The sequence below is a fragment of the Mobula hypostoma genome, chromosome 18 (genome assembly GCF_963921235.1).
Source record: "Mobula hypostoma chromosome 18, sMobHyp1.1, whole genome shotgun sequence".
NCBI classification, from domain to species: Eukaryota; Metazoa; Chordata; class Chondrichthyes; order Myliobatiformes; family Myliobatidae; genus Mobula; species Mobula hypostoma.
In genome coordinates this window covers 31,255,448-31,277,176 of record NC_086114.1, presented here as the reverse complement: position 1 = coordinate 31,277,176, position 21,729 = coordinate 31,255,448, and the positions used below count along the sequence as shown (strand labels likewise).

General features: G+C 43.4%; 1 protein-coding gene and 1 long non-coding RNA gene across 3 annotated transcripts in view; one reads left to right on the top strand and one right to left on the bottom strand.

Moving 5' to 3' along the window:
- The window catches only part of LOC134358434 (uncharacterized), a 32,359-nt gene extending 12,580 nt beyond the window's left edge, over positions 1-19,779 (bottom strand). Inside the window, exons 1-2 of the long non-coding RNA XR_010020872.1 lie at positions 19,738-19,779; positions 9,684-9,833 (exon numbers count right to left, since the gene is read on the bottom strand). This is a non-coding gene — a long non-coding RNA (uncharacterized LOC134358434). The remainder of the gene's footprint in view (positions 1-9,683; positions 9,834-19,737) is intronic.
- The window catches only part of LOC134358433 (pro-neuregulin-3, membrane-bound isoform-like), a 529,163-nt gene that overhangs the window by 128,720 nt on the left and 378,714 nt on the right, over positions 1-21,729 (top strand). The window lies entirely within an intron of this gene.

Here is a 21,729-nt window from a genome sequence, read left to right as displayed (position 1 = left end):
ATCACATCTGATTTGATCTTTGCTCATTTAATTTGCCTTATCCACATAACCTTTAATTTTGCTGTAGTCTAAACATCCATCTATTTTAGAATTAATAGTTCAGCCTCTACAACACTGTGGGGAAGAGATTTCTAAAGGTTGACAATTCTCCAAGAGAATAAATTCTTCCTCATTTCGATTTTAGCTGGATGACCCCTCATCCTATGCTTCCAGCGTTCTAGACTCCTCTACCAGGAGGAAAAGAAACACTTATCTACTTTGTCAAACACACTCAGAATCTTATGTGTTTCAAAGAGATTATGGCAGAGAATACAGACTGACTCTGATTAATCCTTCCTCATTAATCCTTGTCATGCCAGGAATTGGTGCAGTGAATTCTCTCCGTACTGAGTGTAACTCTCACTAAATAAGCAAAGCAAAATTGTGCATCATTCTCCATGTGTGTTCTCACCGAATCCCTGTTCAATGGTTGTAAGATGTTCTGAGTCTTATATCTGTCTTCCTGTAATAATGGACATCTCATTTACTTTCCAAATTAGAGACACAAGATACTGCAGATGCTGGAAATCTGGAGCAACATACAACAAAGTGGAGGAACTCATTGGGTCAGGCAGCATCTGCGGAGGGAAATTGACAATCAACATTTCGAGTTCAGACCTTTCAATAGGACCTCCAGAGTTTTGTGTGTTGCTACCTTCCCAATCACTTGCTCTACCTATATGCCAACTTTCTGTTTCTTTTGTACAAAAACACCCAGATCAGAATGCTAACACATCAAGTTCAAGTTTACTGTCATTTCAATCATATACTGCCCAATAAAACAATGTTATTCCAGACCAAGATGCACAACACAGTGCATATATCTCGCACAGTACATATATCTCGCGCAGTACATATATCTCGCGCAGTACATATAACTCGCACAGTACATGTATCTCACACAGCACATATAACACAGCACATATAACTCACGCAGTACATATATCTCGCACAGTACATATATCACACACAGTACATATAACTCACGCAGTACATATAACTCACAGTACATATATCTCGTACAGTACGTATATCTCGCACAGTACATATAACTCACACAGTACATATATCTCGTACAGTACGTATATCTCGCACAGTACATATAACTCGTAGAGTACATATATCGCGTACAGTAAGAAGTAAGCAGTAAACACTGCTGGTGCTGCATAATGTGACCTGAGTGGTGGCTGGGAGTTCAGTCGTCTCAGGTCTTGGCAGAGAAGCCGTCTCCCATCCTTACAGTCGTTGTCCTAATGCTACAGTACCTCCTAATGGATCAAGAGATGGTTGGACAGAGGGGAGGGGTTTTTAATAGTTTCCCACTCTTTAAGTGATGTTTTGCTTTCTGTTCTTCCTGCCAAAATGGAAAACCTCACATTTTTCCTGCAGTCCTATTCACCCAACCCACTCTATTGCCTCCCTTTCCATTTCCTTGCACCCCTCCTTTGCTTGATCCCCACCACCTTCTCCCTCCCTTCTGTGCATGAGCCCTGATAGAGAGTATATACAGGCAGATGTTCTGATAGAGGAGGACTGATGTGTAGAGAGTTCTCCCTGAAACAGAAGGACTGAGAGTCACCAGTCATTGTACAGCATACATCTTAGAAAAACTAAGAGTTTACAAATATTTCCTTGAGGGAGAGAGATAGAAATACAATAGTGTACAGATATCAGGGGGGGACTGAGACCCAATGAATGCAGGCAATCTCTCACAAAATGACACTAGTGTGCCTATATCTTCATAGGAGAGAGAGATTTGGAGAAACTAGTCGGTTGTAGACATCTCCCTCAGAAAGAAGTGTTATGCGAGAGATTTCAGATTATATATTTTACCCTGAGAGATAAACTGTTGAGAGATACCAGTTGGCATATCAGTATCACCCTGAGAGAACGACTGACAGTGCAGATTTGCCCCTGAGTGGGTAGATCTGAAAGTTATCAGTCAATGTTCAGATACCTGATACAAGGGACTACGGAACATGAGTCTGTGTGCAGATGTCACCCAGAGAGAGGGGACTAAGATCTATCAGTGCACAGATGTCACCCTGAGGGAGAGGAACAGAGAGACACCAGTCACAGAATAGATAATCTTTGCTGTCCTTTGGAGCATGGAGACAGGACAAAGATTTGCAATGAGATCTCAGTGCAGTTTTACATTTTGATGTGATTAATCCTGGTTATATTTTTGTTGCAAGTTTGATTTATTGTGCTGTTTTCTGACTATCCACAACTCTAGTTAGTAATTAAGTTAGAAAATATGTATATGCAAAGGAAGCACCTTTTTTTTTAACGTTGAGTGATTGTGGAAGGATAGCCACTGAGATGGTGGAATGAATTCTGGGTATCACTGCTCCATCTGTTCGCTAGTCAGACTGCATTGCAACACAACATTAACTCTTTGGAAATCCGGGCCCTGAAAACAGCAAGGTATTTTTTCAAAGTGAGTCTGCAAGCGACTGGCGCTTTGCTTCTTGTGTTTGCTGTGGAGATAATTTCCTCCTGCTTCCCCTCGATGTCAGCATGTGGTGGATTGAACCCTGTTAATAATCTCTCTTTGTGATCAATGATTGTGCGGCTGTGTAGGTGCAGAGTACAGTACAGGGCATGTCACACATCGTGGATCAGCTGATAAAAGGCAGGTTAGAAAGTCCTTGTAGTTATATACCTGCAATAAATGTCATATGTTAATATATTCCCTGGATATAGAGTATAATGCATTAGGGTTAAGGATACATCACCACGTGGTACTATGCCTGGTTGCTGGTCTTCAGTAAAATATATAGCCTTGTGTCTTACAGATGTTATTGTTAAAATTTACCCCATTTCTCTACATAATCCAAGATCCACCCCAGAAGAACATTAGAACGTGTGTTGTGGAGCACAGTGTTTCTGTCCTTGTCTTGTTCAGTTGTGGGTCACTCAGCCGCCTCCAGCCAGTGATGTTCTTCCATTTAGAATGCAGCATAGCTTCCGTACAGGCATGAAGGTGATCATTTCCTTACCTCTGCCTTTGTGAGGCTTTTGGTCACTGACCGTCACTGCTGGAAGGACGCCTGCTCACTGTCGGAATATCTCCCTCACCCCATCAGCCCACTGTTTCCCTGAAGGCGATTCTGATTTCCCATCGCTCCTCTCGGCCATTTTAACCAAACAACTTTCAGCTTATAAATAGTCCTGGACTACTTATTGCAGTACGGAGGAAGGCCTTCCAATCCACTGGATCCTTGCCAGCTTCCGGCAGCACAATCACATTAGTCCTATTCTGCTTCTCAATTCAAATAGAGTTAAACTTAGAGAGAGACATACATTATGGAAACTGCCCCTTCGACTGCATACCAATCATCAAAACACCCACTTGCATTAATCCTTCTCCATTCCCTCCACCAGCTCCGCCCATGCGTTATCTATCCCTCGCTGACTCACCAGGGGAAGTTTACAATGGCCATTAAACATACCAAGTTGTACATCTGTGGGATGCGGGAAAAGGCAAAGCACGCGGAGAGAAACCCATTTAGGAAGAATTACAGGAGAGATACTGGCATGGGATAGCGGATGGCTGACAGGCAGGAGACAGCGAGTGGGAATAAAGGGAGCCTTTTCTGGTTGGCTGCCAGTGACTAGTGGTGTTCCTCAGGGGTCAGTATTGGGACTGCTGCTTTTCACATTGTTTGTCAGTGATTTAGATAATGGAATTGATGACTTTGCGGATGATATGAAGATAGGTGGAGGAGTAGGTAGTGCTGAGGAAGTAATGCGATTGTAGCAGGACTTAGACAAATTGGAAGAATGGACAAAAAAGTGGCAGATACAGTGTTGGGAAATGTATGATAATGTATTTTGGTAAAAGGAACAAAAGTGCAGACTATTAACTAAATAGGGAGAAAATTCAAACATCAAAGGTGCTGAAGGATTTAGGAAAATTTATGCAAGACTCCCAGAAGGTTAATTTACAAGTTGAGTCTGTGGTAAACAAGGCAAGTGCAATGTTGGCATTTATTTCAAGGTGAGTAAAATATAAAAAGCAAGGAGATAATGCTGAGGCTTTATTAGACACTAGTCTGACTGCACTTGGAGTATTGTCAACAGTTTTGGGCCCCTGATCACAGAAAGGATGTGTTGTCATTGGAGAGAGTCCAGAGGATGATTCTGGGAATGAAGGGTTAACATATGAGGAGTGTTTGGCAGCTTTGGGCCTGCACTCACTGGAATTTAGAAAACTGCAGAGGAATCCTATTGAAAGGACTAGATAGGGTGGATGTGGAGAGGATGTTTCCTATGGTGCGGCTATACAGAACGAGAGGGCACAGCCTCAAAATTGAGGGGTGACCCTTTAGAGCAGAGGTAAGGAGGATTGTTTTTTTGCCAGAAAGTAGTGAATCTGTGGAATGCTCTGCCAGACAGCTGTGGAGGCCAAGACCGTGAGTTTATTTAAAGCGAAAATTGATAATTTCCTGATTGATCAGGGCATCAAAGGTTATGGCGAGAAGGCAGGTGAATGGGCTAAATGGGATCCAGGATCGGACATGATGGAATGGCAGAGTAAACTCAATGAGCTGAATGGCCTAATTCTGCTCCTATGTCTTGTGGCCTTATGATCTTATATGCAGACTGTACTGGATGTCAGTTAGGAGCGCTAATTTTTGTGCCATCATAATACATTTACATTTCCAGCCTTGTGCATAATACTTTTGCACGATGAAAATGCATTCTTTTGATGTAGCTGATCTAAACCCTACCAAATGTTTTCAAGTGAAAAGGCCTTCAATGTTTCTATCCATTAAATGTTCAGATCAGAAAGAGCATCCCACTGATTCATTTCTCTGTGACTTTAACCTTTTGTCTATCATGGATGACTGAAATGCACAGTACAAATACTTTTACAATGGATTACCATGACCCTCTGTCTCAGCTGTTCCTACTTCTGTTTACTTTCTTATTGAATTATTTACTTACGTCTCTGTTTCTCTGTTATCTACCCACCAATGTATTTATCTATCTGTCTATCTATCTATCCGTAAACTTATTCATTTAATTATCAATTATTTATTCCATGTCACCTCTTTGTTCCTCTACCCTTAAAATTTCCCGTTCTCTCAAATTCTGCCAACTTCTTGTATTGATTTTTATCAATTATCTCACCCTGTATCTCATTGTAACCCCCTTTTATTAAATGCTTTTGTGCCAACCTCAAATGCCAGACTCTACCCTCACATGAAAGTTTGGGTTATTTATCTGTGTTAAAAAAAAAGTCCTCAAACTTTTAACTTTCCACTGGCCCAGCAAACGCTTATTGATAGCGACACTTTGAATTAGTACTTGAACTGTTTCCACAACTACTCACTCACTTTCAAGCATTCTACAACTCATGTTCTCAATGTTATTTATTTTTGTATGCACAGTTTGCCTTCTTTTGCACGTTTGTTGCTTGTCAGTCTTTGTTTATGTACGTTTCTTTCATAAATTCAGTTATAATTCTTTATCTTCCTGTAATTGCCTGCAGGAAAGTGAATCTCAGGTATGATTATGATTATGAGGACACGCAGTCCTCTTTTATTGTCATTTAGTAATGCATGCATTAAGAAATGATACAATGTTTTTCCAGAATGATATCACGGAAACACATGACAATCTGACTTAAAACACATAATTATAACATATAGTTACAACAGTGCAAACAATACCGTAATTTGATAAGAACAGACCATGGCACGGTAAGGACTCAAAGTCTCTCGAAAGTCCCATCACCTCACGCAGACGGTGAACCTCCAGCGCCGCCAACTTGCTGATGCAGCATACTGGAAGCATCCGATCACAGTCCGACTTCCGAGTCCGTCCGAAAACTCCGAGCCTCTGACCAGCTCTCCAACACTGAGCACCGAGCACCATCTCTGCCGAGTGCTTCGACCCCGGCCCCGGCAACAAGCAGTAGGCAAAGCCGAGGATTTGGGGCCTTCGTCTCTGGAGATTCTCGATTGTACAGTAGCAGCGGCAGCAAAGCAGGCATTTCAGAAGTTACTCCAGGTGTTCCTCCGTGCTTCTCACGGCTGTCTCCATCAAATCCAGATTGTGCATGGCCCCCTAGTTACACATATGATAATCATTCGGAACGGTCGCGCGTGCTGCGTCTTGCCGCCACCTTCTCCTCCCTCCCTCTAGGATATGGTAATGCATTTTTTCGGGCAGATGGGGCTCATTGGCTGTGGTTGGCAGCTCATCTTGGAGGAGGAAAGCTCTGATTCCAAACCTTCACTGCCTTGCAACTATGCACATTCAAGGGGTACGCTTTGGGAGTAAACCCCAAGGAAGAGTCCAGAGCTGGAGGTCCTCAGGCTGCCCAATATTGAGTTCAATGCTGACCAGCAACTCCGGCAATGCCACGGGTGCCAAACTGTATCGGTCTCTGCCGGTGCTTTGGATTCATCAGTTGTGCAGAGAAGGGTATCCTGCTACCTGGGCAACTGCTTGCTCTGTATCATACTGCCATGGCCTGCATATCACATAGACAGCTGGGATGCACCATCCATGGTTGACCCTGACTAACAGATGGCCTCATATACATTTTGATAATAAATTTACTTTGTCTTTAGTTGGATTGCTGACAGTTAGCTCAATGGACTCTAACCAATAAAGTATGTACTGTAATTTGTGTCACCATTTTGTGTGTGTTGCTTTGGGTTTCCAGCATCTACAGAATTTCTCGTGTTTATTATCTACTATTTCTGTTGCATTGCATTTCCTTGCAGTATTACTTTTTTGGCCTGTGAACATTCTGAACATTGAGTACCGTTCTCCTCCATTTTGAAGAGATTATTTAATTCATAGACACTCTATTTATCTTTAACTCCACCCAACATTACTGGCCTATTTTTTGCTTCATTGATCTTTCTTTTATCTGTGAATTTCTTCCTTTATCCATTAAGGTAGGAAGAGGTGTCCTTTTATCTCCCATTGTGGACTTTATAGCTGTGCTATTGTTGGAGTACTATAATCATACATTTACATTCATTCTCTTTCCTTCATGAATATTTGTGACTAACAATGTTCTATTCACTGCTTTGCTTTACTTGGTTTATGTGCATTCCTGTTAGTTCCATCACACTCCTTTCATTGGAGGAATAAAAGACTGCAGTTGCCGAATCTGGATTAGCACACAAGGTGCCTGGAGATCTTTAGGGCTGGGCAGCTTCTGCAGAAGGAAATGGACAGTCCGTGTTTCAGGTTGACCCACTTCAGATGCATTATAAATTGGAGGGGAGATAGCCACTATAAAAAGGTAGAGGGAAAGTGTAGATTAAGAGCTAGCAAGCAATAGGTGGATTCGGGTGAGGAAGGGTCATGTGCAGATGGAGAAGGGAATGGTGGAAGTGAACGGAAGCTGGGAGGTGGTAGGTGGAGGTGATATCAGGGAGAAGAGGATGCCATCTGATAGGAGAGGAGGGTGGTGCATGGAATCATTGGAGGGAGGAGAGGATCGCAGACGGGTACACTGGAGGAGTGGAACAAGTGGGAGAAGCGTGGCCACTTTGGTGATGAATATCTATTATCTGTCGAGTAGGAGACTGTGCACAATCCTGATTTGATGGAGACAGACATGAGAGCACAGCGGAACATCTGGAAACTTCTGAAATGCCCGCTTCGCTGCCGCTGCTACTGTGTGGTAACCGGAATCTCCGGAGCTGAAGGCCCCGAATCCTCGGCTTTGTGTGTTTCAGCGGCTGGGCAGAGGTCGAAGGCGTCGGCAGAGGATGGCTCTCGGGAGGCGGTATCGGAGAGGCTGCTTGGAAGCTCGGAGTTTTCGGACAGATGGACTCAGGGTTGGCTGCTTCCAAGGTATCGGCAAGTTGACAGTGCCTGGAGGTTTATGGCAGGGAGTTTCTCCCTTTTGCTGTCTGCTATCGGGGACTCGGGACTTTGAGACTTTTTTTTACTGTGCCCATGGTCGTCTTTATCAAATTATGGTATTGCTTTGCACTGCTGTAACTATATGTTATAATTATGTGGTTTTGTCAGTGTTAGTCTTTGGTCTGTCCTGTTTTCTGTGCTATCACTCTGGAGAAACATTGTATCATTTCTTAATGCATATATGCATTTCTAAATGACAATAAAAGAGGACTGAGTGTTCTCATAATCTAAGTGTGTGGATGATGGGCTGGTAGGTGGAGGAGTAGAATGAAACTGCCTCAGAAGGCAGTGGAGGCCAATTCTCTGGATTCTTTCAAAAAAGAGTTAGATAGAGCTCTTAAAGATAGCGGAGTGAAGGGATATGGAGAGAAGGCAGGAAAAGGGTACAGACTGTGGATGATCAGCCATGATCACAGTGAATGGTGGTGCTGGCTCGAAGGGCTGAATGACCTACTCCTGCACCTATTGTCTATTGAAACAGAGTGACGGGGGCTGAAGTGTCTTTCGGAAGAATGAGGTGGATCAGGAGTAGAGAGCAAAGGGATAGAGGGAGAGCGACTCATTCATCCTGTGTGATGCTTCTTTAATCATTCAGCTCACCAATTATGCTCGCAATATTTTGGAATTTGACAGAAACATAGCTCTAACTTTGCCTAACAGGAGCAGCTTTGACTTATCATTTAAAGGGGCTCGTTGTTGTCTATTTTTCAGCGCAAACACAATTAAAATCAACTTTTTTATATATCGAAGAGGGTGGTTAGGAGTGGTGTGGATGCCTTGTCAATTGATGATGGTGGATTGGAAATGGAAAACGTGGTGAATGCTTTGCCTCTCATTGAATAAAGCCTATACACCCCAACAGAACTAATATGGAATAGGTTTGAGGCACTTGGCCATAATCAGTGGAAGCAAGTATGCCACGATGAAGAATATTGTAGCACTGAAGAGCAACAAAATACACAGCACTAGATGAGGTACATGAAAGGTTGTAGAAGGTTTTATAATTATAAAGGTTTTATAATTATGAGAATATTGCAGGTATTACGAGCATAATCTTCCAAACAGTTATCCATACACTTAGCATTGGAGAGTTGGGTGTGTCGATCCACTATTTTGAAAAGTTGAACTCGAAAGCCAGGGAATTATAGATGCATTAACCTATCATCGGTTGTTAGGAAGTTGCTAAAGTGCTTAAAGGCTGTCAGTTGATCATAATATGCCAGCACAGATACGCAAAAGCAAACCGCATCTGATGAGCCTGAATGAACTTGGACGGGGAAGGCCATGGGTGATTTTAAATAGACTTCCAAAAGGGATTTGACTAAACCTCCCTTAGGGAACTGCCAGACAAAGCTGAAGACAGTTTATTGACCCAGCTAGGAAGTTGGCTGTGTTTCAGGAGCCTGAGAGTAGGAACAGTGGGCAGATACTCAGTTGGCAGGAGGTGACTAAGTGGGTCCAGCAAGGAAATATTTGCCCTGCAATCATTCACCTTGTTTATAAATCACTTAGATGATGGGATAGAATGGTTTCCACAGATATAATGATAGGCAGCCCTGGTAAGTAGCGTAGATGGATGTGCTTTATTACCGGGAAATTAGTAAGTCAGGTTGTAGCTTAAGCAGCTCATGTCCCACTCTTACCACCCATGCTATCCCTCGAGTTCAAGTTCAGGGTGTGAATGCTGTGAGAACTAGCTTTTTGCAGCAGAAACACTGAAGATGACAGTTGGCTGCACGTACCTGTTGCGGTCCTTTAGCTTGACAGGCACTCCAGGTCTCACTGCTGCCAGCATCCAATTTGACATAGTCATCAATGAGCAACCACTAGGCCTCAGGTGGTGGATCCCAAGGCCCCATCCCAGACATCCTGACGTCCTTTTTCAAATGTCTCTGTTGGTCAGAAATGTTTAAAAACAATTGATTAAACTAATTAATATCTATTGAAAATAACAAATAATAAAATGTATTTGTCATTGGAATTCATTACTGATATTAGAATTAAATGCAACAAAAGATCGTTTGCCTGTAATATTTCATTCAAGGTCGCTATATCTACGTGCATGGGTAGTGTTGTGTTCCATATGATTGGCATAAAGCCAAGGGTTTGGGCAGTGCCTTAGACCTCTGACATTGGACTTCCAGGCCGTTCCCAGTGTCTATTCCAATATGCAGGCCTCCACACTGTAGCCAGCCAGGTGTTGCCTTGGCAACGGTCCGGGAGTGAATACCCAGTCAGCTCGATGAATGAGAGAAGCCAAGACTAGCAGCAAAGGTTCAAAAAGATTTGGGCTTTGAGTACACAGATCATATTAATATTCAGGACTGGCAGAGAAATTTTGTAAAAAGCAAATGGAACTCAGGTTCCTGGGATACAAGTGGGCAGATGTTCCTGTGCATTTATACCGAACAGCACGTAAGGAGCTCTGTGAGCCATTCTGTGCAAAACATTTTGGGGAGGAGTGCAGTGCAGATTCAGAGAATTATTATGGCATAGGAGGCCATTCAACCCACCAGCATGTGATGTAGTGAAAGCAAGGGTAAAAATACAAGGTGAGGCTGCAGAGTGGAAGTTTTAATTTAAAACAAGGTTGGATAGATTTTTGCATAGTAGGAGAATTAAGGGTTATGGGGAAAAGGCATACAGGTAGAGATAAGTCCATGACCAGATCAGCCATGATCTTATTGAATGGTGGAGCCTACTCCTGCTCCTATTTCTTAAGTTCTTAATTTTGTGGAATTTAGGTGAAGGGGAGATTTGTTTGATGCTCAAGATACCAAGGGAGGGTGCTAAAACTGTTTACATTGGTTGGGGATTCTGAGACCAAGGGGCAGAATATAAAAAATGGATGATTCAGGAATGAAGTTGGGAACTTCTTTTAGGAAAATAGAGCAATAGATTTTTGGAACTCCCATGTGCAAACTAATTAATGCTGATCAGTTGTTGTTAAATCTGGAGTTGAAAGATCTTTGTTGCAAGAAGGTATTTGAGTTAAAGTTTAGTCTCCTTGACTGGTGGTATGGATAAAGATATCCCCCATTTCTTTGTTCCTGGTCTTTTGAGTTTAATTACCACTTCTCGTCTTTTCCTCCTCTATTTTACAGTCCAGTGACCCGTTCTTCAAACCCAATAGATCTGAAGCAAAGATGCAAGCAGTCACGTTTAAAGAGAAATACTCAGCTGTCAGGTAGCATCCATGGAGAGAAACAGAGCTTATGCTTTAGGTCAAGCTGCTTCAGGGAGGGCAGTTCCTCATAGTCTTCAGGTGGTTGTGAGAGATCATGGATCTACTGCCCAGCTTACCCCCTCATTTCACACACACTTCACCAGAAGAGGGCAGGTTAGTGATAAACAGGTCTTAGTTTGAGTGAAAGAGGGAAGAGGACCAAATGGGAGTTCTGTGACTGGGCAGGTTGCAGGAAACATTAAATGACTAAAAGTGTGACATAGCCAGTTGAAAGTAGGTGATAATGAGACATGGTAAAGAAGCAATATGATAGATCTAGAGGAGATATAAATTGAAATAGAGTTCTCATCTGACAGTAGAAAAAGAAAGTGGTACCACTTAACTGGGATCACAGGGAAAAGCTTGTAGACAGAGAGCAGATGTTTTACTGGAGATGATCCAGCCAGTCTTTTATACCCTCTGTGCAACATTGTAAGCAGCAATTCACAGCATCGTAAATTTGAAGAACTTCAAACTAAGTGTTGCTTCTCCTGGAGATAATATTTGGGCTCCTGGGCAGTGAGATCATAGCTAGTGCTGTTTGGAAGTAACATCTCCTCCTCCTCCTTGTTGACAATTAACACCGGTGCATGTCAAGGATGTGTGCTTAGCCCACAACTCTACTCTCTCCACACCCATGACTGTGTGGCTAGGCACAGTTCAAATACAATCCATAAACTTGCCAGTAACATAACTATTGTTGGCAGAATTTCAGATGGTGACGAGGAGACTTATAACAGTGAGATAGATCAGCTGGTTGAGTGGTGTTGCAACAACAACCTTGTACTCAACATCAGTAAGACCAAGGAATTGGATATGGATTTCAGGAAAGGGATTTGAGGGAACACTTGCCAGTCCGTATTGAGGGATTAGCAATGGAAAGCATGAGTACTTTCAAGTTCCTGGCTGTCAATATCTCTGAAGGTTTATCCTCGGCCCAATATATTGATGCAATTACAAAGGAGACAAGACAGTGGCTATCCTTCATTAGAGGTTTGAGGAGGCTTTGTATGTCACCAAAGACTCTCGCAAATTTCTACAGATGAACCACAGAGGTTACCTAACTGGTTTCATCACAGTTTGGTATGGAGGGGCAACTGCACAGGATCAGAAAAAGCTGCAGAATTCAGCCAGCTCCATCATGGGCACCAGCCTCCCGACCACTGAGGACATCTTCAAAAGGTGATGCCTTGCAAAAGGTGGCCTCTATTGTTAAGGACCCTGATCAGCCAGGACATGCTGTCTTCTCATTACTTCCATCAAGGCGGAGGTGCAGGGGCAGGAAGCCACACACTCAACGTTTTAGGAAAAGCTTCTTCCCCTCTGTCATCATATTAAAGACTGGACAATGAACCCATGTACAATACCGCACTATTTTTTTCTTTTTTTTCATTTCTTGGCTTTTTGCGCCAATTTATATAACTATATATGTGTGTGTGTGTGTGTGTGTATAAATATATATCTTAAACATCAATCATATGTCCCCTTCAGCTAAATTCCACAGAATCTGCACTGTGCTCCTTCTCAAACTGTCTTGTACTTGCACTCATTTGTACGGCACTTCTCTTTAGTAAACCAAGGAAAACCACCAATTATATTAATGCATCCAATTATGATATAAAATAATGCTGGCATATCCAAAATGATGAATTTAAATAATTATATATGAATAAATACTGTAGATATGTAATATGTAATAGATATGCCTGTCCTCGCATGTGAAGTCAGTTCCGGTAGACTAGGCGGAAGAGATCAACAGTGAAATCCAGCGCCTGGGAAGATAGTTCTGCAGTACCTCATGGAGTGCAAAGGGCATGACAAGGCACAGGCAAAGTCATGGTTATCTACTGCAACCATGGAAGACCCCAGCCATGATGACTACTCGTAGGACTGGACCTGTACTTCCGAGGTCGAGAGAGTGGAACTGCCCAAGTTCAAAGACTTTCCTGCTTTAGGAACTCTTCCACTCGGGTGCCCTGTCATCACTGGATACAATGGACAACCAACAATCAAATGCTAATTTGGTTTGGTTTGTTTTATTATTATTGTTACATGTACTGAGGTAGAGGGAAATGCTTGTCTTGCATACTGTTCATACAGATCCATCATTACACAATTGAGGTAGTACAAAATAAAACAGCAACAGGATGCAGAATAAAGTGCAGCAGCAGCAGAGAAAGGGCAGTGAAGGTAGACAGCAAGGTGCAAGATGAAGATGAGGTAGGTTGTGAAGTCAAGAGTCCATCATCTCCAACTGGTATTGCAGACGATGCAAAGGTAGGTGGATGGGGCTGGTAGTGCTGAGGAAGCCGAGTCTGCAGAGCCATTTAGACCAGTGAGAAAATGGGCAAAGAAGAAGCAGAAGGAAGTGTCTGGTCATGCATTTTGATAGAAGGAATAAGGGCTTAGACTACTTTCTAAACACGAGTGAATTTAGAAATCAGAGGTGCAAGTGGACTTGGGAATCCTACTGCAGGATTCCCCAAAGGTTAACTTACATGTTGAGTCAGTAGTATGGAAGACAAATACAATGTGAGCATTTACTTCAAGAGGACTAGAATACAAAAGTAAGGATGTAATGCTGAGGCTTTATAAGGCATTGGTCAGACAACATTTGGTGAGCAGTTTTGGCCCCTTTGTAAGAAAGCATATGCTGGTATTGGAAGGTTCAGAAGAGGTTTATGATGATAACCCCAAGAATGAAGGCACTAATGTATGAGGAGTAAACACAAAATGCTGGAGGAACTCAGCAGGCCAGGCAGCATCTATGGAAAAGAGTACAGTCGGCATTTTGGGCCAAAGCCCTTCGGCAAGACTTTCTGGCTCCAACATAATGGTCACTGGTTCCATTTAATATCAGAACCGAAGGGTCTTGGCCCGAATTGTCAACTGTACTCTTTTCCATCCAGTTCTTCCAAAGGTGTGTGGCTTGGATTTCCAGCATCTGCAGATTTTCTCTTGTTTGTGATTGAATGTATAAGGAGCATTTGGGAGAATGGTTCTATACTCACTGGAGTTCAGAAGAATGCTTGAGGGATCTTTTTGAAACCTACTGAATATTGAAAGGTCTAGATAGAATGGATATAGAGAAGATAGTTCCAATAGTTGGTGAATCTAGGAACAGAGGGTGCAGCCTCAGATTAGAGGGAGATCCTTCAGAACAGAGATGAGGAGAAATTTCTTTAACAAGTGGGTGGTTAATCTGTAGAATTCATTGCCACAGGTGGCTGTGGAGTCTAAGAGATTGGGTATATTTAAAGAGGAGATTAGACATTAAGACATTGGTGCAGAATTAGGCCATTCAGCCCATTGAGTATAGTTCACTAGTTCATCATGGATGACCCCAGATCCCACTCAGTCCCATACACCTGCCTTCTCACCATATCCTTTGATACCCCGACCGATCAGGAAACTACCAACTTCAGCCCGAGATATACCCACAGACTTGGCCTCCACCGCAGGTTGCGGCAGAGCATTCTACAGATTCACTACTCTCTGACTAAAAAATTTCCTCCTTACCTCTGTTCTAAAAGGTCACCGTCAATTTTGAGGCTGTGCTTTCTAGTTCTGGATACCCCCTCCATAGGAAACATCCTCTCCATATCCATCCTACCTAGTCCTTTCAACATTCAATAGGTTTCAGTAAGATTCCCCTGCACGCTTTTAAATTCCAGTGAGTACAAGCCCAAAGCTGCCAAACACTCCTCATATGTTAACCCCTTCATTCCCAGAATCATCTTTGTGAACCTCCTCAGGACTCCCTCCAATAACAACACATCCTTTCTGAGATATGGGGCCCAAATCTGTTGACAATACTCCAAATGCGGCCTGACTAGTGTCTTATAAAACCTCCGCATTATCTCCTTGCATTAATATTCTATTCACCTTGAAATAAATGCCAACATTGCGTTTCCCTTCTTTACATAGACTGAACCTGTAAATTAACCTTCCAGGAGTCCTGGAAGTCTTGCATGAGGACTCCAAAGTTCCCCTGCACCTCTGAAGTTTGACCCTTCTCCCCATTTAGATAATAGTCTGCACTATTGTTCCTTTTACCAAACTGCATTATCATACATTTCCCAGCATTGTCTTCCATCTACCACTTTTTCCCCATTCTTCCAATTTGTCCAAGATCTGCCCAGCTGCAATCGCATTGCTTCCTCAGCACTTCCTACTGCTACACCCATCTTCGTATCATCTGCAAACTTTGCCACAAAGCCATCAATTCTATTATCAAAATCATTGACAAATAATGTGAGAAACAGCAGTCCCAATACTGACCCCTGAGGAACACCACTAGTCACCAGCAGCCAACCAGAAAAGGCTCCTTTTATTCCCACTTTCTGCTTCCTGCCTGTCAGCCATTCTTCTATCCATGCCAGAATCTTTCCGGTAATGCCGTGGGATTTTATCTTGTTAAGCAGCCTCATATGTGCCACGTTATCAAATGCCTTCTGAAACTCCAGGTTAATGATATTCACTGCCTCTCCTTTGTCCTCCATGCTTGTTACTTCCTTGAAAAATTCTAACAGGTTTGTCAGGCAAGATTTCCCTTCACAGAATCAACGCTGACTTTGGACTTATTTTATCATTAGTCTCCAAGTACCCCGAAACCTCATCCTTAATAATAGACTCCAACACTTTCCCAGCCACTGAGTTTAGGCAAACTGGCCTATAATTTCCTTTCTTTTGCCTTCCTCCCTTTTTAAAGAGTGGAGTTGCATTTGTAGTCTTCCATTCCTCTGGAACCATGCCAGAATCAAGCGATTCTTGAAAGATCATGACCAATGCATCTGTTATCTCTTCAGCAGCCTCCTTTAGGACTCTGGGATATAGTCCATCTGGTCCAGGTGACTTATCCACCAAAATACTTTTGAGTTTACCTACCACTTTTTCCTTTGTAATAGCAATGGCGCTCACTGCTGCTCCCTGACCCACTGCTAGTGTCTTCCACAGTGAACACAGATGCACAATACCCATTAAATTCATCTGCCATTTCTTTGCTTCCCCTTCCCCATTACTCTCCTCATCAGCATCATTTCAAGTGGTCCAATATCAACACTCACCTCCCTTTTACCCTTTATATAACTGAAAAAAAACTTTAAGTATCCTGCTTTATATTATTGGCTAGTTGGCCCTCATATTTCATCTTTTCCCTTCTTAATGGCTTTTTAGTTGCCTTTAGTTGGATTTTAAAAGCTCCCCAATCATCCAACTTACTACTCACTTTATATGCCCTCTCCTTGGCTTTTACGCAGTACTTAACTTCCCTTGTCAGGCACAGTCACCTACCCCTACCATTTGAGAATTTCTTCTTCTGTGGGACATATCTATCCTGCACCTTGTGAACTATTCCCAGAAACTTCAGCCATCTCTGCTCTGCCAGTGTCCTCCTCCAATCTGCCTGGGCAAGCTCCTCCCTCATATCTCTGTAAATCCCTTTATTTCATTACAATACTGATAGACGTGACTTATGCTTCTCCCTCTCAAATTGCAGTATGAATTCAATCATCCTATGGAGTCCTTTATGTTAAGCTCCCCAATAAGATCTGGGTTACTACACAATACTCAGTCTAAGCTAGCCATTCCCCGAGTACGCTCAAGCACAAGCTGCTTTAAAAAGCCATCTCATAGGCATTCACCAAATTCCCTCTCTTGTGATCCAACACCAAGATGATTTTCCCAATCCTCTTGCATATTGAAGTCCCCCATTACCATTGTGATATTACCCACATTACATGCCTTTTCCAGCTCCCTTTGCAATCTCAGCCACACATGTTGTCACCATTTGGAGACCTATATATGATTCCCATCATGCTTTTTCACCCCTGCAGTTTCTTAACTCCACCCATAAAGATTCAACAGTCTCCGGCCCTGTGTCACCTCCTTCAAAAGGGGTAATTTCATCTCTTACCAACAGATCCACACCACAGCCTGTGCCTTCCTGCCTGTCCTTTTGATATAAAGCCGCATGTGGCTGCATATAAGCCTTCTTTCAGCCATGACTCAATGATGCTGACAATGTCATATCGACCAAACTCCAATTGCGCCACCAGTTCATCCATCTTATTCCAAATGCTACATGTATTTAAATACAGCACCTTCAGTCCTGCACTCTTTGCCCTTTTGAATTTTGCCTCTGTGGTCCAGCTTAACTCTTTGCTCTGTCTGCATTTGTACCCAATCATTGGTTTGTTCTTTCTTACGTTTATATTACATCCATCATCTACTTGTAAACCTGCTGACTCATCCTCAGTTCTATTGTACTGGTTTCATTTCCCTGCCATGTTAGTTTAAACCACTCCCAAGAGCTCTAGTAAACCTGCCCACAAGAATATTGGTTCCCTTGGATTCAAGTGCAACCCTCCCCTTTTGTACACCTGCCCCAAAAGAGGTCCCAGTTATCCAGAAGTAAACCAGTTATCTTGACCTCAGTGGTAGGGAAGATGTTAAAGTCAATTGTCAAGGATGAGGTGATGGAGTATTGGTGACATAGGACAAAGTCAGCATGGTTTCCTTCAGGGAAAGACCTGCTTGACGAACCTGTTGGGATTATTTGAGGAGGTTACAAGTAGGATAGATAAAGGGGATGCAGTGGATGTTGTATATTTGGACTTTCAGAAGGCCCTTGCCACACATGAGGCTACTTACCAGGTTAAGAGCCTGTGATATTACGGGAAAGTTACTAAGATGGTTATAGCATTGGCTGATTGGAAGAAGGCAGCGAGTGGGAATAAAAGGATCCTTATCTGTTGACTGTCAGTGACTAATGGTGTTCCGCAGGGGTCGGTGTTGGAACCAGTTCTTTTCATGCTGTATATAAATAATTTAGATGATGAAATAGATGGCTTTGTTGCCAAGTTTGCAAATGATATGAAGATTGGTGGAGGGGCAGGTAATATTGAGAAAACAGGTAGGATGCAGAAGGACAGACAGATTAGGAGAATAGGCAAGAAAGTGGCAAATGAAATACAAGGTTGGAAAATGCATGGTCATGCACTTTGGTAGTAGAAATAAATCTGTGGACTATTTTCTAAATGGGGAGAAAATCCAAAAATCTGAGATGCAAAGGGACTTAGGAGTCCTTGTGCAGAGCACCCTAAAGGTTAACTTGCAGGTTGAGTCAGTGGTGAGGAAGGCAAATGCAATGTTAGCATTCATTTCAAAGGGTCTAGTATACAAGAGCAGGGATGTGATGCTGAGGCCTCACATTGAGAATTATGCACAGTTTTGGGCTCCTCATCCTAGAAGAGCTGTGCTGGCATTGGAGAGGGTCCAGAGGATATTCGCAAGGATAATTCTAGGAGTGAAAGGGTTATCATACGAGGAACGTTTGATGGCTCTGGGTCTGTACTTGCTAGAATTTAGAAGGATGAGGGGGGAATCTCACTGAAACCTTTCGAATGTTGAAAGGACTAGACAGAGTTGATGTGGAAAGGATGTTTCCCATGGTGGGAGAGTCTAGGACAAGAGGGCACAGCCTCAGGATGGACGGACGCCCATTCAAAATAGAGATGTGTAGAAATTTCTTTAGCCAGAGGGTGGTGAATTTGTGGAATTTGTTGCCACATGCAGCTGTGGAGGTCAGGTCATTGGGTGTATTTAAGGCAGAGATTGATAGGTTCTTGATTGGACATGGCATCAAAGGTTACGGGGAGAAGGCCGGGAACTGGGGTTGAGGAGGAGAAAGAAGGATCAGCCATGGTTAAATGTCAGAGCAGACTCATTGGATCAAATGGCCTAATTCTGCTCCTTTGTCTTATAGTCTTATGGTCTAAATCTGAATCCCTGCCCCCGCTCCAATTCTTCAGCCACGCATCTATCCACCACCGCATTCAATTCCTATCCTCAACGTCGCGTGGTACGGGCAGCAATCCTGAGATTACTACCCTTGAAGCCCTGCTTCTCAGCTTCCTTCCTGACTCCCTCTATTCTGTTTTCAGGACCTCCTTCCTATCCCTACCTATGTTCTGATACGAATATGTACCACGACTTCTGACTACTCACCCTCTCTTTCGTGGACCCTAGCACCTGGGAGGCAAACAATCACTCGTGCTTCTTTTTCATGTCCACAGAATCGCATATCTTTCCCCCTAACTTTCGAGTCCCTTTTATGGCTGCCATCCTCTTCAGTTTCCTACCCTTCTGAACCACAGGGCCAAACTCAGTGCCAGAGGTAGCCCCCCCCCCCAAAGTACTCAATATAGATACTTACTGTTGAGGGGGACGGCCACAGGGGTGTTCTCCACTATCTGACATCCTCCCTTCCCTCTCCTGACAGTCATCCATTTATCTGTCTCCTGTAGCCCCAGGGTGACTCCCTCCCTGTAGCTCCTGTCTGTCACCTGTTCACTTTTCCTCACAAGCTGAAGGTCATCAAGCTGTAGCCCCAGTTCCTTAATACATCAAGAAGAAGCTGCATCTCGATGCACCAGGTGCAAATGCAGCCATCGGGGAGGCTGGTAGTCTCCCAGAAATCCCAGAACAGAACACTGGCCCTGTAGACATACCCCCTCTTTTCTCAAGAGTTAAATAAGAAAAAAGAAATGAGAAGTAAGGAATGAACTTACCTACTTAACTTGCCTCTGCCTGTTCTCGCCAAAGCCTTACCAGTCTGACTCAGACACCTCCTACGATGACCATTCTGCTAGATGGCACCTCCCTTTTATGGAGACTGGGTTTTTAAAGCTGTTCGCCAGACTTGGGCGGGGCTGCTTCTACTGTGTCTACGCAGTATTCCAATTGTCTCCTATTGAAAAAACTTCCTGCTTTTTAATGCTCTTCGCCGGACTTGTGCAGGAACACTTCTGCTGCGTCTGCGCTGTACTCCAGTCAACAGCATTGATAGATTGATAGGTTCTTGATTAGTAAGCGTATCAAAAGTTATAGAGAGAAGGCAGTAGAAAATGGTTGAGAAGGAAAATAAATCAGCCATGATTGGATGGCAGAGCAGACTCAAAAGGCCTAATGGCCAAATTTTGTACCTAAGTCCTATGATTTTATGGTCTAAGAAAAAAATTTAAAAGTCTTATAACAATTGGGCAGAAGCTGGCCTTCAGCCTGTGGTGTGTGCTTTCAGGCATTCATATCTTCTGCCTGATGGAAGAGTTGAGAAGACAGAATGTCTAGGGTGGTTGGGATCTGAGTCAGTAAGGAGTTTCGACAGAGTCTGTGGCGGGGAGGCTGCTTTCCATGATGTGCTGACCTGCAGTGCATCCAGGTGGAACAATTTTTATCGTGCATTGATAAAAATTGGTAACAGTAAATGGAAACATGCCAAATTTCTTTAGACTCCTGATGAAGCAGTGGTGTTGAGCTTTCTGGGCCATGACATCTACATGCTTGTAACAGGACAGGGTATTGGGGAAGTTCACTCCCAAGAATTTGGAGCTCTCAACCTTCTTAATCTCAAAACCATTGAGGTAGACAGGAGCTTGTGCACCACCCCTCCAACACCACCTTCCCCCCACCCCTGAAGTCAATGACTAGCTTTTTTGTTTTGCTGACACTGTGGGAAAGGGCGTTGTCATGGCACCATGTTGCCAAGCTTTCTGTATGCTTTCTCTGCTCCAAGTCATCGTTATTTGAGATATGGCCCACGACAGTGGAATCACCCGCAAACTTGTAGATGGAGTTCGAGTAGTATCTGGCCACGTAGTCATAACTGTACAGGAAGCTATGGGCGCAACTTTATGGAGCACCAGTGTGGAGAATAATCATGGCGGAGGTGTTGCTCCCTGTCCTTACTGGCTTGTCTGTTGGTCAGGAAGTCGAGAATCTAGTTACAGAGGGAGGTGTTGACCCTCAAGTCTCAGAGTTTGGTGATGAGTTTGCTTGGAATTGTAGTATTAAAGTGAGAGTTGTAGTCAATAAATAATTGTCTGACAGATGAGTGTAGTGCCAGGGAGATGGTGTCCACTGTAGGCCTGTTTCGGCAGTAGGTAAATTGTAGTGGATCAAGATTTCCTGGAAGGCCGGAGTTAATGCGTGCCGTGACCAGCTTCCTAAAGCACTTTGTGATGGTGGATGTTAAAGCTGCTGAGCTGTAGTTATTAAGACACGTTACCTTGTTTTTATTTATTATTTAGAGATATAACATGGAAATGGCACTTTTGGCCCTTCGAGCCACACTGTCTAGCAGCCTGCTGATTTAACCCTTACCTAATCATGGGGCAATTTACAATGATGGGCATGTCTTTGGATGTCCAGTGCACCCAGAGAAAACCTATGCACACATAGAAAGGAACATACAAGCTTGCTGACAGAGAATGTTGGAATTAAACTCTGCACTCTGACTCCCTGAGCTGTAACAGACTTGTGCTAATCACTTCCCTCTGTCTCTCTCTCTTCCTCCCTTCCTCCCTCCCTCCCCCTCCCTTCCCTCTCCCTCCCCTCTCTCTCCCTCACCTCCCCCTCTCTCTCTCCTTCCCTCCCTCTCTACCTCTCTCCCTCTCCCTCACTCCCTCTCTCTCCCTCCCTCTCTCTCCCTCCCTCCCTCTCTCTCCCCTCCCTCCCTCTCTCTCCCTCCCTCCCTCTCTCTCCCTCCCTCCCTCTCTACCTCC